Source organism: Lemur catta, chromosome 2 (assembly GCF_020740605.2).
Source record: "Lemur catta isolate mLemCat1 chromosome 2, mLemCat1.pri, whole genome shotgun sequence".
NCBI lineage: Eukaryota > Metazoa > Chordata > Mammalia > Primates > Lemuridae > Lemur > Lemur catta.
The window spans coordinates 92277373-92290875 of NC_059129.1; the positions used below are offsets into that span (position 1 = coordinate 92277373).

General features: G+C 39.0%; 1 long non-coding RNA gene across 1 annotated transcript in view; it reads left to right on the forward strand.

Annotated features, from left to right (window-relative positions):
* Positions 1 to 13503, forward strand: part of LOC123633092 — a 621497-nt gene that overhangs the window by 13653 nt on the left and 594341 nt on the right. The window contains exon 3 of the long non-coding RNA XR_006733543.1: positions 8770 to 8872. This is a non-coding gene — a long non-coding RNA (uncharacterized LOC123633092). The remainder of the gene's footprint in view (positions 1 to 8769; positions 8873 to 13503) is intronic.

The window sequence follows — 13503 nt, forward strand, 5'->3', positions numbered from 1 at the left end:
GACTTCTGGTTTTATTCCATTGTGGTCAGAGAAATACTTGGTATGATTTCAGATTTTTAAAATTTTTTGAGACTTGTTTTGTGGCCTAACATAAATGGTCTATCCTTGAGAATGATCCGTGAGCTAAAGAAAAGAATGTGAACTCTGCAGCTGTTGGATGAAACATTCTGTAGGTATCTGTTAGGTCCATTTGGCCTATAGTGCAGACTAACTGCAATGTTTCATTGTTGATTTTCTGTCTGGATGATCTGTCCAATGCTGAAAGTGGAGTGTTGAAGTCTCTAATGATTATTGTGTTGATGTCTATCTCTCTTTGTAGCTCTGATGATATTTGCTTTATATATCTAGGTACTTTAGTGATGGGTGCATATATATTTAGAATTATTATGTCATCTTGCTGAATTGACCCCTTTATCATTATATGATGACCTTCTTTTTCTCTTTTTACAGGTTTTGTCTTGAATTCTCTTTTATCTGATAGAATTATAGCTATTCCTGCTCTTTTTTGGTTCCATTTGCTTGGAACCAAAAATCTTTTTTCATCCCTTTATTTTCAGTCTATGTGTGTCTTTATTGGTAAAGTGGATTTCTTACAGACCACATATATTTGGTTCTTGTTTTTTTTTTTCTTCTTCTTTTCTTTTCTTCAAACAAGGTCTCACTGTGTCACCCATGCTGGAGTGCCCTGGCCTCATCATGCTCACTGCAACCTCAAAATCCTGAGTTCAAGCTATTCCCCAACCTCAGGCTTTCCAGTAGCTGGGAGTATAGGTGTACCACCGTGGCTGGCTAATTTTTCTATTTTTTGTAGAGTCAAGGTCTATTTCTTGCTAAGACTAGTCTTGAACTTCTGGCCTCAAGTGATCCTCTTGCATTGCCTCCAAAAGTGCTAGGGTTACTACAGGCTTGAGCTTCCATGCCCGGCCAGGGGCTCATTTTTTTATGCATTCAGCCACTGTATGTCTTTTGATCAGAGAGTTTAGGCCCTTTACATTCAATGTTATTATTTTTAGGTAAGGACTTACTAGTGCCATGTTGTTATTTGATTTCTGTTTGTTTTGTGGTCCTCTCTTTTTTTCTTCCTTCCTTCCTGTCCTCCTTTGTTAAAAGTGATTTTCTCTAGTAGTGTGTTTTAATTTCTTGCTTTTTATTGTGTATCTATTGTAGGTTTTTTGATTTGAGGTTACCATGAAGCTTGCAAAAAATACTTTATAATCAATTATTTTAAATATTTGGCAACTTCACCTATAAACAAACAAATAAACAAGCAAAGAGAAAGCTAACAGAAATTCTACCCTTAAACTCCATCTTCCCAGCTTTTTAACTTTTGTTGTTTTCATACATATCTTTTTATACTATCTGTCTGTTAAGATCTTGTAGTTATTTTTGATAGTTTTGTCTTTTAGTCTTCCTATTCAAGATATAAGTTGTTTAAACAGCTAATTGCAGCATAAAGTATTCAGTATTTGTTACGTACTGTTACCAGTGAGTTGTATACCTTCAGATGATTTCTTATTCATTAACATCCTTTTCTTTCAGATTGAAGAACTCCTTTTGGCATTTCTTGTAAGATAGGTCTGGTGTTGTTGAAATCCCTCAGCATTTGTTTGGGAAAGTCTTTATTTCTCCTTCATGTTTGAAGGATATTTTACAGGATATAATATTCTAGGGTTATGGTTTTTTTCCTTTAGTGCTTTGAATATGTCATGGCACTCTGTCCTGGCTTTTAAGGTTTCCACTGAGAAGTCTGCTGCCAGATGTCTTAGAACTCCTTTTTTCTTTCTTCCCTTAGGACCTTCTCTTTATCCGTGACCTTTGGGAGCTTGATTATTAAATGCCTTGAGGTTAAATATGTTTGGTGTTCTATGACCTTCTTGTACCTGAATATTGATATCTTTCTCTAGGTCTGGAAAATTATCTGTTATTATTTCTTTGGATAAATGATCCCAATCTCTTTCTCTACTCCTTCTTTAAGTCCAATAACTCTTAGAATTGCCCTTTTGAGGGTATTTTCTAGATCTTGTAGGCATGGTTCATTTTTATTTATTCTTTTTTTTCCTTTTGACTGTGTATTTTCAAATAATATATCTTCAAGATCACTAATTCTTTCTTCTGCTTGGTCAATTCTGCTGTGGAGAGACTCTGATGCATTTCTCAGTGTGTCAATTGAATTATTAAGCTCCAGAATTTCTGCTTGATTTTTTTTTATTTCTTTGTTAAATTTCTCTGATAGGCTTCTGAATTCCTTCTCTGTGTTGTTTTGAAGTTCAGTAAGCTTCTTCTGGACAGCTATTTTGAATTGTTTTTCTGAAAGATCACATATCTCCATCTCTCAAAGATTGGTCACTGGTACCTTGTTTAGTGTGTTTGGTGAGGTCACATGTTTTCCTGGATATTCTTTTTGTTTTTTTTTTTTTTGAGACAGAGTGTCACTTTGTTGCCCTGGCTAGAGTGAGTGCTGTGGCGTCAGCCTAGCTCACAGCAACCTCAAACTCCTGGGCTTAAGCGATCCTACTGCCTCAGCCTCCCCAGTAGCTGGGACTACAGGCATGTGCCACCATGCCCGGCTAATTTTTTTCTATATATATTTTTAGTTGGCCAGTTAGTTTCTTTCTATTTTTAGTAGAGACGGGGTCTCACTCAGGCTGGTCTCGAACTCCTGACCTTAAGCGATCCATCGGCCTCAGCCTCCCAGAGTGCTAGGATTACAGGCGTGAGACACCGTGCCCGGCCTCCTGGATATTCTTGATGCTTGTGGATGTTCGTCTGTGTCGGGGCATTGAAGAGTTAGGTATTTATTTTAATCTTTGCAATCTGGACTTGTTTGAACCCATCCATGTTGAGAAGGCTTTCCAGATATTCAAAGGGAATTGAATGCCATGATCTAAATCTTTGGTCACTACAGTCATATCAGCACTGGGGGTGCCCCAAGCCCAGTAATGCTGTGACTCTTGTAGACTCCTGGTGGTACTGCCTTGATAAACTTATGTAAGATATGGGAGGATTCCCTGGATTACCAGGCAAAGTCTCTCACTGTCTTCCTTCACTCTCTGTGTTGGGATGCTGGAGTTGTAGGAGGAGTGATGTGGGCACTCCCTAATGGCTACCAGCACCATGTCACACCTGAAGCCAGCCCAGTCTCACCCAAAGCCCATGGTGACTATTCTCTGGCTACCTCTGATGTTTATTGAAAGTCCAAGGGCTCTTTAGTTGACAGTGGTGAATCCTGCCAGGACTGTGTGCTTCCGTTTAGGGCAGCATGTTTTCTTCTGGTCTAGGGTGGGTCCAGAAATGCCATCCAGGAATCAAGGCCTGAACTCAGGGGCTTCACGAGTCTACTTGGTACTTTATTTTACTGTGGCTAAGCTGGTACCCAAGTTGCAAAACAAAGTTTTCTGAACTCTTCTCTTTCCTTTCCCCAAGTGGAGGAAGACTCTCCCTGAGCTGTACTACCTGGAGTTGGGGGAGGGGTAACACAGGCATTGGCTTGGCCACCACCACTTGTATCTCACTGGGTCACGTCACATGCACCCCAAGTCCACTGGCTCTGAGCCAGCAGAGCTGCAGGATTTGCTCAAGGAGTGCAGCCTTTGTGGCTCAATTGCCTTACAAATTTAGACCAAGCTCCAGGCTGCTTTTTGTTAGCAGGTGATGGGGCTACCCAGAACTTTGGTTTCCAGGTAGGGTAGAAGAGTTAGTTCCCTCTGGCCAGGCTGGTCTAAATGCTCCCTCCATGGGCACTGGCAGAATTCTGCCCTGTGCTATCTTCTTCTGTGCCAGGGCAGCTCTGTTCCCCTGCACACAGATTCTCTCTCCACTTGGAGAGACAACTGACATTCACCAGGTTTTTGGATCTTCTGAAGGTGCTTGCTTGTGTGGATAGTTGTTGAATTTGGTGTTCATGTGGAGAGACTACCACTGGAGGTTTCAGTCTGGCCATCTTGCTCTGCCCCTTGGCAATGCTCACCAAGACTATTCTTTTTCTTGCTTTTTCTAGGCCTGGCTTCTTTTCATTCTTGAGATCTTGGCTAAATTTCCCTACCTCATAGAGATTTTCATGGACCCCTCAATTTAACATAAATTTCTGTAATGAGTTGGACAAAGCTGCAAGTGGCATAATACTTAACATAATTGTGGCTTGACAAGAAGAAAGTTTCTTTCCCTTTTACTTGAGAGTCTTGTAATTAGTATAGATTTGGTGGTACTGCATGGAGTCAGGATACAAGGATCCTGTGTCTTCACAGTGTGTGGCCTCTATTTTAAGTTTGTTTTATTGTTCATGAGGGCTGCTCCTACAGTAACCAACACATGTCTATTCCAGCTGGCTTGAAGATAAAGGGAGAAGGGCATTTGCTCTTCTGAGGTCAATTCTAGAAGTTGGTCATATTACAACTGCTTACTTATCACTGGCCTGAGCTTAGTCACTCAGTCACATTTAGCCTCAAGTTAGGCAATCCAGGGAAGACAGTCTTTATTCTGGGTGGCCACATGCCTAACTAAAATTAGGGGACAGGTTAAAATGGATACAAGGGACAACTGACAGTTGCTTCCACAAACACCTATCAGTTCTGTTTTCTCAAGGCACTCACTACGTTATAGAGGCTAAAATTTTCTCTCTCATACAAGCCTTCTTTGATCAGTCAATCTTAAGTAAATTTCTATAATAGTTCAGGTTAATTCAGGTTTGTTCAGTTGCAAGTAACAGAAAACTCAGTTTAAAAGTGGTTTAACAACAATTTCATTCCCTTTCACATGCAAGACGTGATCATTCTAAGATTTGCATGGTGCTCTATGGTATCCAGAAAGGAAATGAGTTAAATTATATCAGTTATGTCAGTCAGCAAACTATAGCCTGTGGATTATATCTGGCCTACCACCTGTTTCTGTATGTAAAGTTTTATTGGAACATAGCCACATCTGTTGGTTAAACTACTATGTAACTCACTAACTGTTTCCAACTATCCACAGAGTTGAGGAGTTGCAACCAAGAGTGTATGGCCCAAAAAGCCTAAACTATTTACTCTGTGGTCCTTTATAGAAAAAGTTAGCCAACCCCTGAGTTATATTGATAAGTTTGATGAATGGCATTTTTTTAAAAGCATTACTTTCCTTGTAACTCTAAGATTTTTTGTATGAGAGGCAGTAGTTATAAGAAAAAGTATTTTAAATTCATTTCTACAGCACTCTACCCCACCCCCACTATCTTCTTTAAATTTCTGCTTTCTATGGGATGTTAATGAGATGCAAACTTTTTAATTTTTTCACTTAGCATTGTTATCTGGCTAATCCTCATAATGTCACCTTCTAAGAATCAGAGTGCCAGAGCAGAAAGGTACCTTAGTGGTTACTGTGGTTACTGTATGGGGCACTCTGGTATGCCACACAGATTCCCCCTCCAGGATAAGACACTTATTTCCCAGCTGTAGAAGTGCTTCTGTCAGCTCTTAGCTGTCTACCTTTTTCAGAATTCCTTTGGGTAATGAGAGTCTGATTGCCCAAAGTGAGGCATCTGTCATCCAAGAACTATTGGCATGAAAGTATAAATGCCCTGGTTCCCGTCTCCTCCCCTAGCTTGGGATACCTAGGAAGTGCCATCCCAGTTTCAGAGCTCCCATCAGGTGTCTGAGGCTGCATTGCAGCCCAACATCTCGCTCTGCCCAATTCTACTTTCCTTCCCTTCCTACCATAGGTTGTTGTTCCCAAGAGTATACCTTGATAAATTTCTTGGATATTAATCTCTACCTCAGAGTCTTCCTAGGGAACCCCAACAACAAAAATAATCTAATCTGGTTTCCTGATTTTAGCTACTGAATCTTACGGACTTTCTAAAGCATAGAGTTGGGAAGAAGAGCAAGAATTTAGGGCCTCAAAGATCAGTGCCCTTTCCACAACAATATGATAATTTCTTTAATTACAAGAGAGCTTTGATCATTGTCTAATCCCTTAAACTTCTGTAAAAAGCAAAAATGTAAAAAATCTATGGATTATTATAGCCCCCACTTGATATTATAATGTCAAGTTACTGTGGCAATTAAGCTACACTGAAATCTGTTCACTGGGTTATGATGGATGGAGTGGAATGAAGGTCATTGTTTACAGATCAATATATCTGACTTTGATTCCCATGGATAAACATACATGAGGTTGATTCCCATAGTCTGCGCTTTCTAAGCTATATGATCCTGGCCAAATTTTTTAAACCATCCGAATGTCAGTTTTATTATCTGAGAATTGGATGTCAACACTATTTATTAGAAGAATAGGTGACCTTCTTATTATTCTATTAATTTAGTTTATCTGAGAGGTATCATCTATTCTATTTCATTTTGTTTTATGCCAGAAGCAATTGCTAAGAATTCTAAGAGATTTCGATCACTATAGTAGCTAAAGAAGAATGAGAACTCATGGCGCTTGCCCTCAAGAAATCTCTAATCCGGTCAGAGAGTCAAAAGTTGAAATATATTGGACACATGTGTAGGAAGGGAAACTGTTATATAACCTACCCTGTTATGTAACCTGTCATGTGATCCGTTATATAACACCAACCTGTCAATCACCCCCAAAGGCAGGAAACAGCAACTAATTCTGTCAGCGGAAAGGCGGGACAAACTAGTGGGCTTATAAAAGGCAGGATGTGCTCACACTTCAGGGTCTTTCTCCACTCCTGGAGATTGACCTGTTCCACTCTCTCTGGAATGTATTTTCCTTTTGTACAGCTTCCTTTACTTTCATTCTTTCTTTTATGTGATAAACTGTTTGTATTAAGTTGCTCTGTCTTTATGATCGGTCCCTCATAGGCTCAACTTGGTTCCAGTACTCATTCTTGACACTGGGAACTGGGGACCAGGGAACATACACACAGATGAACCTAACACCAATAACAAACCTCCCCCCTATAGTCATGAAAATGAATTATGCCTCTAGGCATTGTCAAATGTTCCCTGGAAGGACAAATGTCCCCAAGAGTATACCTTGGGGTATACTACTATAGAGTATACCTTGGGGTATACTCTATACTACTATAGAGACAGACCTGTTGAAAATTACAATAATATAACATAATGGAGAGCAGTGGGAATATTGCAGAAGAAGCCTCTGAGCCTGTTTGCAGATGTTGGGGAAGGATTCAGAGGTTTGCCAGAGGGAGTTCCATTTGAAGTGAGAAGTGATCTGCAGTTCTCAGTTTTATTGAGCAATTATCATGAGCCACATAAAAGGTGATGTTTTACTCTCATTATCTCACATAATTCCAAACTTAAAAAGCAAGCATTATTGCCATTTTACAACTGAAGAAACTGAGATTCAAAGGGACAAAGTAACTTGCTTAGGGACTGCATTGGTCTTGAAGGATCCAGACGGCCAAGTCAATGGGGAGCCTCAAGGGTGCTGACAAGTGTCCACACTGCTCAAATTAATCCCATCACAACCACTTCCTTTGTTTATAAAAGTGCAGTATTACCTCATTTTTTATTTTTCCCACTGAATTCTGGGTTCTTGAGAGCAGGAACCATGCAGTGTTCATATTATGTCCACTTTCTAGCACAATGCTTGCAACATGATAGGTGTTTGATAAATGGGTGATAAGTGAGTTAACATTAGTCCATGTCATCAAATTGACTACTTACTGCACCTCTGATGGAGGAGGATTCATTGCTGGGCACACCAGCCAACCTCTAGTAGTCTTTTAGTCACTCTGCCTCATTGTTTTACTCTTGGCACCCCCACAAGGTGTAGTTGGCTGGAGTCTAGTGACTTCTGCAAACTGATTATGGCCAGGAGCATTTGCCACAGGTGAGAGCCGCAAAAGAGGAGTTCTCTAAGGAAAAAATGTGCAATATCTCTGATATTAAAATGCCTAAATATATTGCTACTAGTTTCCACGTATAATGCCAATTAATACTTGGACAACTCCTTTGTCTCATATGATTCTTATATCATTTAAGGGGAAATTTTATGCACAGCATGAAAGGTTTTTCTTTCCTTTTCTTTCAATTCCTTCCCATTTTCATCCTAATTTACATTTATTTATTTATTTATTCTTTTGGTGGTGATGATAGTGACCTTCTTCCTGTTTAGTAAACAAAACAAGGGGAAAAATACCCTGTATTTTTTTTTGTTGTTCCTTTTCTTTTTCCTACAACTTTTAGATCTGCTATTTTCAGTTGCTCTGAAATTTTAAGTCTATTGAATTAGAAGTTGCTCTCTGATTTCAAGACTCTCTTTCTTCCTTTCCTTTGCTAAAATTCTGGTCTAATTAAAAAAACAGTAGATCATAGTTAAATAAAACTGTACCCAGGATAACCCTAATTTCCATATGCAGATTTATCTGCACTGACAGCCACCCCCCTTACGCGCACACACACACACTCTCTCTCTCTTTCTCATTCTCCTTTCCCTCCTCTCCATCTCCCTATTGCATTGTGTCTGACTGATTTTTAGAGCACCTTCGCTGTTTCCCCCTTCTCATTCTCTTTCTATAAAATATCTAGACAGGAAGGAGGTGGCTGCAGAAGCTGAACAATCTCATACTCTGCCTGCAATGTCATCGTTTCTTTCCCCCATTTTAGGGGGCTGAAGTTGCCCAGGAAGGGATGCAGAGGAGCTGGAAAGGAAGGGGGGAGCTCTCCAGAGGCAGCTGCGTACAGGGGCAGGGACTGCCGCCAGATGTGCCTGCCTTTCTGGGCTTTGATGCGAAAGGGGCAGCAGGAGGAAATATTGGGAGACAAAAGCCCCGGTTTAAATGATCATTTTCTTTATTTAACATGGCAGCAGACACTCTCTGCGTAGGATCATCATGCCAAGCATAAACTGGACTTTCCCACTTGCCTGGCAGGAGTCAGACAGATCCCTGTGTGCTAAATGAGCATCTGAGGTAAGACCCACTGTTTCAGATACTTGATTTTTTTCCTAATTAATTAATGCTCTTAAATATATGTTTCAGCCTCAATCACAAACAGTATAGTGGGGGCAAATCTGTGTTAATCTGCACCTAAAGAGCCAAGAAAAAGCAGAGGTAGAATATATTCAACTCAATTTGGGGAGGTTAGTTACTTTGTCAATTCTGTGTATGCTGTTTGTTTTTTAGGAAAAATATTTGGTTTAAGGATAGACTAGTGTCATCATAATCCACCCCTGGTGATAATACTGATGTTCAGACTCTTAAAAAAACTTTGCAAAAAGACAGTGAGCTACAGATGCATGTGCTATATTTTTAGCTCACATACAAATATTAGAACTCATATTAAAATGATAGGGTTTTTTTTTTTTTTTTTGCCGAGAAGGAATGAATGCTGCATAATTAAGTACAGTATTTAATTTGGCTGTTGTGAAGCAAAAGAATAAGGTAATAATTTTTATTGTACTAATCAGTCTCAAGATGTTCTCTGTGTTAATTGGGTTAAAAAAATTGCAGTACTTATTAGAAATTCTAATTTCACAATGCAGCACTGACAATAAGCTCAGCCAGTGAATTATTCACATCTTTAATTTGCTCACTTAATGACAGTGTTCTGTAATCAGAGTGCAGAGACTGCTGCCTATGCATTATGTATGATGCTCAGGACTTAAATGCAGGACATTATGAAGCTCTCAGTGGTTCAGTAATTAGTTTTCCACAAGACAGGATTTAGATATTCACAGATAAAAGTCCACAGTTGGATAATGCTAAGATTGCAACACAAAATAACAAAGGAAAGGAAGCTCAAAGTTTAGACTGAAACTTTGTCTCTAGGGTCTTGTCCACTGTGGAAACAGAATCATGCCACCTGAAATAGTTGCCTAGCTCTGATCACATGTTTGAAAACTGTTTTTGAACAAAGTTGTAGCAGGCAAGGCATTTGAACAATTTCAGTGGACCAGAGGAGGAAAGATAAAACCTTTTTAATTAGTGTTCACAGAAGCCCTGCAATATATCCTCCTAACAAGTCTGTAGTATGCATAGCAGCCATTCTCACTGTGCTTTGTAACTTAGTTAGTGCAAATGCAAATCAGGTTACAATAGTGTTTGGCTGTAATTGTGTTTATAAAAGGGTTACATGCCCAAATGGAGATTGAGCTTGCTCATGATTTTGTTCCAATTGCTTCTGAGGGAAAGTTTGAAAATCAAATGAGATATTAAGTAAATCTGGGCATGAAAGGAAGTAGATCTGAATTGTCAGTGCAACTTTGAAATTTCTAACACTTGTCAGTTTGTAGTTGTCAGTTTTTCCTTAATGATGGTAAGGTTGTTCTGTCATAAATTATATAACTTTAATGGATTACACAGAACCATTAATGATATTTTAAAAATATATACAAATTTTGGGAAAACATTTCACAGTATCATTTCGAAAGTTTACTGACTGACTCAAAATCTCTCTTTTTTTTAAAATAAAAACATTTGGTAGACTATATATTTTTGAGAACTTAAATATAAATATTTAATAATGAAGTTTCATTGCTTTATCATTCTTTAGTCTAAAATTTTTGCTCATTTATGAAATCTAATAATTGATATCCAAAACCAGAATGCACAGTAATACTTTTAAAAAACAGTCCTCTATAGCTTAGAACACTTTTTAAAAGAAAGTTGAGAAACCTTTCAAGCAAACATAGTGTTTAGTGAAAGAATGAAGGAGTCAAATTTTTAAAAATTACATTCTACCATACATGTCACAAATTCTAAATTAAAAAAAAAGTAAGCCATGTCTCCAAATTTGACTCCTAACTTCTAGAACTGAAAAGTGACTTTAACAAAATAAAAAGTTTTTCATAGATGTTTAAGAAGCTATTTTCTTGTGATACTTAGAACATACCTTTTGGGAAAGGATGCTTGGTTGGAGATAGAATTAAGATACTGGTCATCTGAGCAAGTGACTTGGCTTTGTCTTGGGTTTGGATCAGATTAGCATGCATGGCTGAATAACAGGTGACAATTAGGTAGTGGCAGTGGTACGTCAATAGAGTTAAAAAAGAAAAGAAAAAGACAGAAAAGAAATAATTGGGAATTAGGGAACTTGAGTTCTACTCCCACTTCTGCCACAAAACAACTGTAGACTTGTTACAGGGATAAATGAGGTAGGAGAAGTAAAAGTTCTTTGAAAATTAAAAAGCACTGTACAGAAATAAGGGAGCTATTTTAAGGATTAACATAAAACTAAATGTATTTCTTTGAACCTGTTCATTATGGCAGGGATTATCATTCAGATTTGCAACACTCCATAATGCCAAAATGTCAAAATGTCAATTAAATCAATTTAAATTTAATTAAATAAAAATTCTAGCAAAAGAGCTAGAATTTTGGGGCTCTCTTCCTCACCAAAAGTCAATTAATATCTTTAATCAATGAATCAATCAATAACTGACTACACTTCATTTATTTTTTGAACACCTATTGAGCACTTACAATGCTAGCAAACATAACATGATACCCTCTCCTCATTCTTCTGAGGTGGTATCTTCATATTCCAGGTGAGAAATTAAAGCCTAAAGAAGTCACTTGTCAGCATCACACAGCTGGTGAGTGGCCGTGCTGGAATTCAACCAGCTTTAGGTCCTCAAATCTTAACCAATAAACTATGTTTCCAGTTCCCAAGGCCCTCTCCTAAGTGCTGAGGTAAGGTAAATTGAATGAGGTTCCGGCCTTGAAACTGCTCACAGTGGTGGTAATGGTTGCATTTCTTCCATCCAGCTCAGTTGTAGGTTAAGACTCTTGCTTTTCAGAGTGCAGTCTATAGACCAGCAGCATTGACATCATCCAGAACAAGGTGTGGGTACTTCTCAAACACTAATGTGGACTTTGAATCACCTGGGAATCTGGTTAAGATGTAGATTCTTATTCAGTAGGTCTGATGTGGAGCCCAAGATGTTTTCAATCAAGTTTTCTGGTGAGGCAGTGTTGTTGTTTGGGGAAGCCTCCATTTGGTGTGTTCTAGAATTTGTCTTGTTTCCCAGTGTGTCTAAGGCAGGTGCAGTGCACCTGATTCCTCAGTGAATCCTAGTTTTCCTCCAGTTCTGATGTTCTCTTGGTCTAGATAGAAGAGCTCCTATCGTGGTTTCCTCACTTTGTCCCTCCGCTGCCCTGAGTCCCAATCTACATAGCTGTGCCCCTGCCTGCCTGCTTAGCTGTAGCTTAGAACTGCTCTTATAGGTCTGAGTCCACACTCCCAGTTACTAGCAGTGGCCATTTTACCTCTGTTGTGACATCAGCCTGGTTGAGGATCTTCATTCCTTCCCATCAGAATCAACTGTGAAGCTTGTTAAAATCCTGCAATTCCTCTTAGCCCCACTCTCCTAGATTCTAATTCCTGGGTGGGTCCTAGCAATTTTTTTTCTTTTACAAAGTTTAATAGTTGATTCTGATGGGCAGCACATGCTAAGAACAACTTCCCTAGGGGACCCTGCTGTGCTCTGAACTGATGGGAACTCTTTGGAAAGTGATACCAGCATGGCTTGGGTTCAAGTTTGCAATGCACTGAGAGCATTTTCCCTATGCCTTTATGTTAGCAATGGGAGCACAACATAGGGACAACTTAGAACTTTGCTGAGCTAGCTTCAGGAAGACTTTGCTGAGTGATTGGCATTTGAATTGGATAGCCAATGAATGAATTGGTCCTTTTTTCAGGCCAAAGGAATAGCATATGCAAAGACATTGAGATAAAAATGAGAAAAGCATCTTAAACACACATCCATTTTGACAGAAGTGTTTAACACATGGAAGAGAGGAGTAGGAGATAAAATAATAAAAGTAGGTACAGCCTCACTTTTAGGACATCATGTGTTAAACCAAAGAGTTTGCACTTTATTCTACAGACTGTGAGAATTATCAGAGGTTAAGATGGAAAACAAGCAAATCAGATATGTGTTTCAGAAAGATAATCTTGGCATTGAGGGAGATGAATTTAGTGGGGCAAGATCGAAGGCAAAGAGACCAGTTAGGCGCCGTAGTAATAGAGTATAAGTGAGACGGGGAGGGATGCTTTCCTTGTGTCACACACCTGGGCCCTAAACCTAACCTCCTCTGTCTCAGCCACTGATGAGGGTCTTTTTCACACTTAAATTTTATAACAACAGTCTTAAATTTAGACATTATAAATAGCATGGCCTTGAGAATTCAGGGAACCCAGAGCTTTTATGAGCCATCACTTGTTCTTACAGAACTGGATTGTTATATTTTATAGTGCTGAGACAGCTAGCTCTAGGGTACTTCCCTCGGGAGCTGCTTAGAGCTTTTAAGGTAATTATTTGGGAACAAAATCTTCTACAATGGCCTAAGAGAAATTTGAAACCAGTTAATAAGTAGCAATAGGAATGTCAGTGGTTGGGAGAATTGTGTCTAGGCCTGCTGAATGCCCTGCTTTTGCCCAGGCTTTAGGGAGAGACTTTGCAGTAGCCTTGATCCACCTTGATTTTTTTAGGTCTTGCCCCTGTATTTGTGCCTTTTGGAATGACAGCTCAAGTCTGTGGTCTTTTAAAAGTCAGCATAGATGTATTGCTTCACTAGCCTTCATTCACTTACTTCGAGTT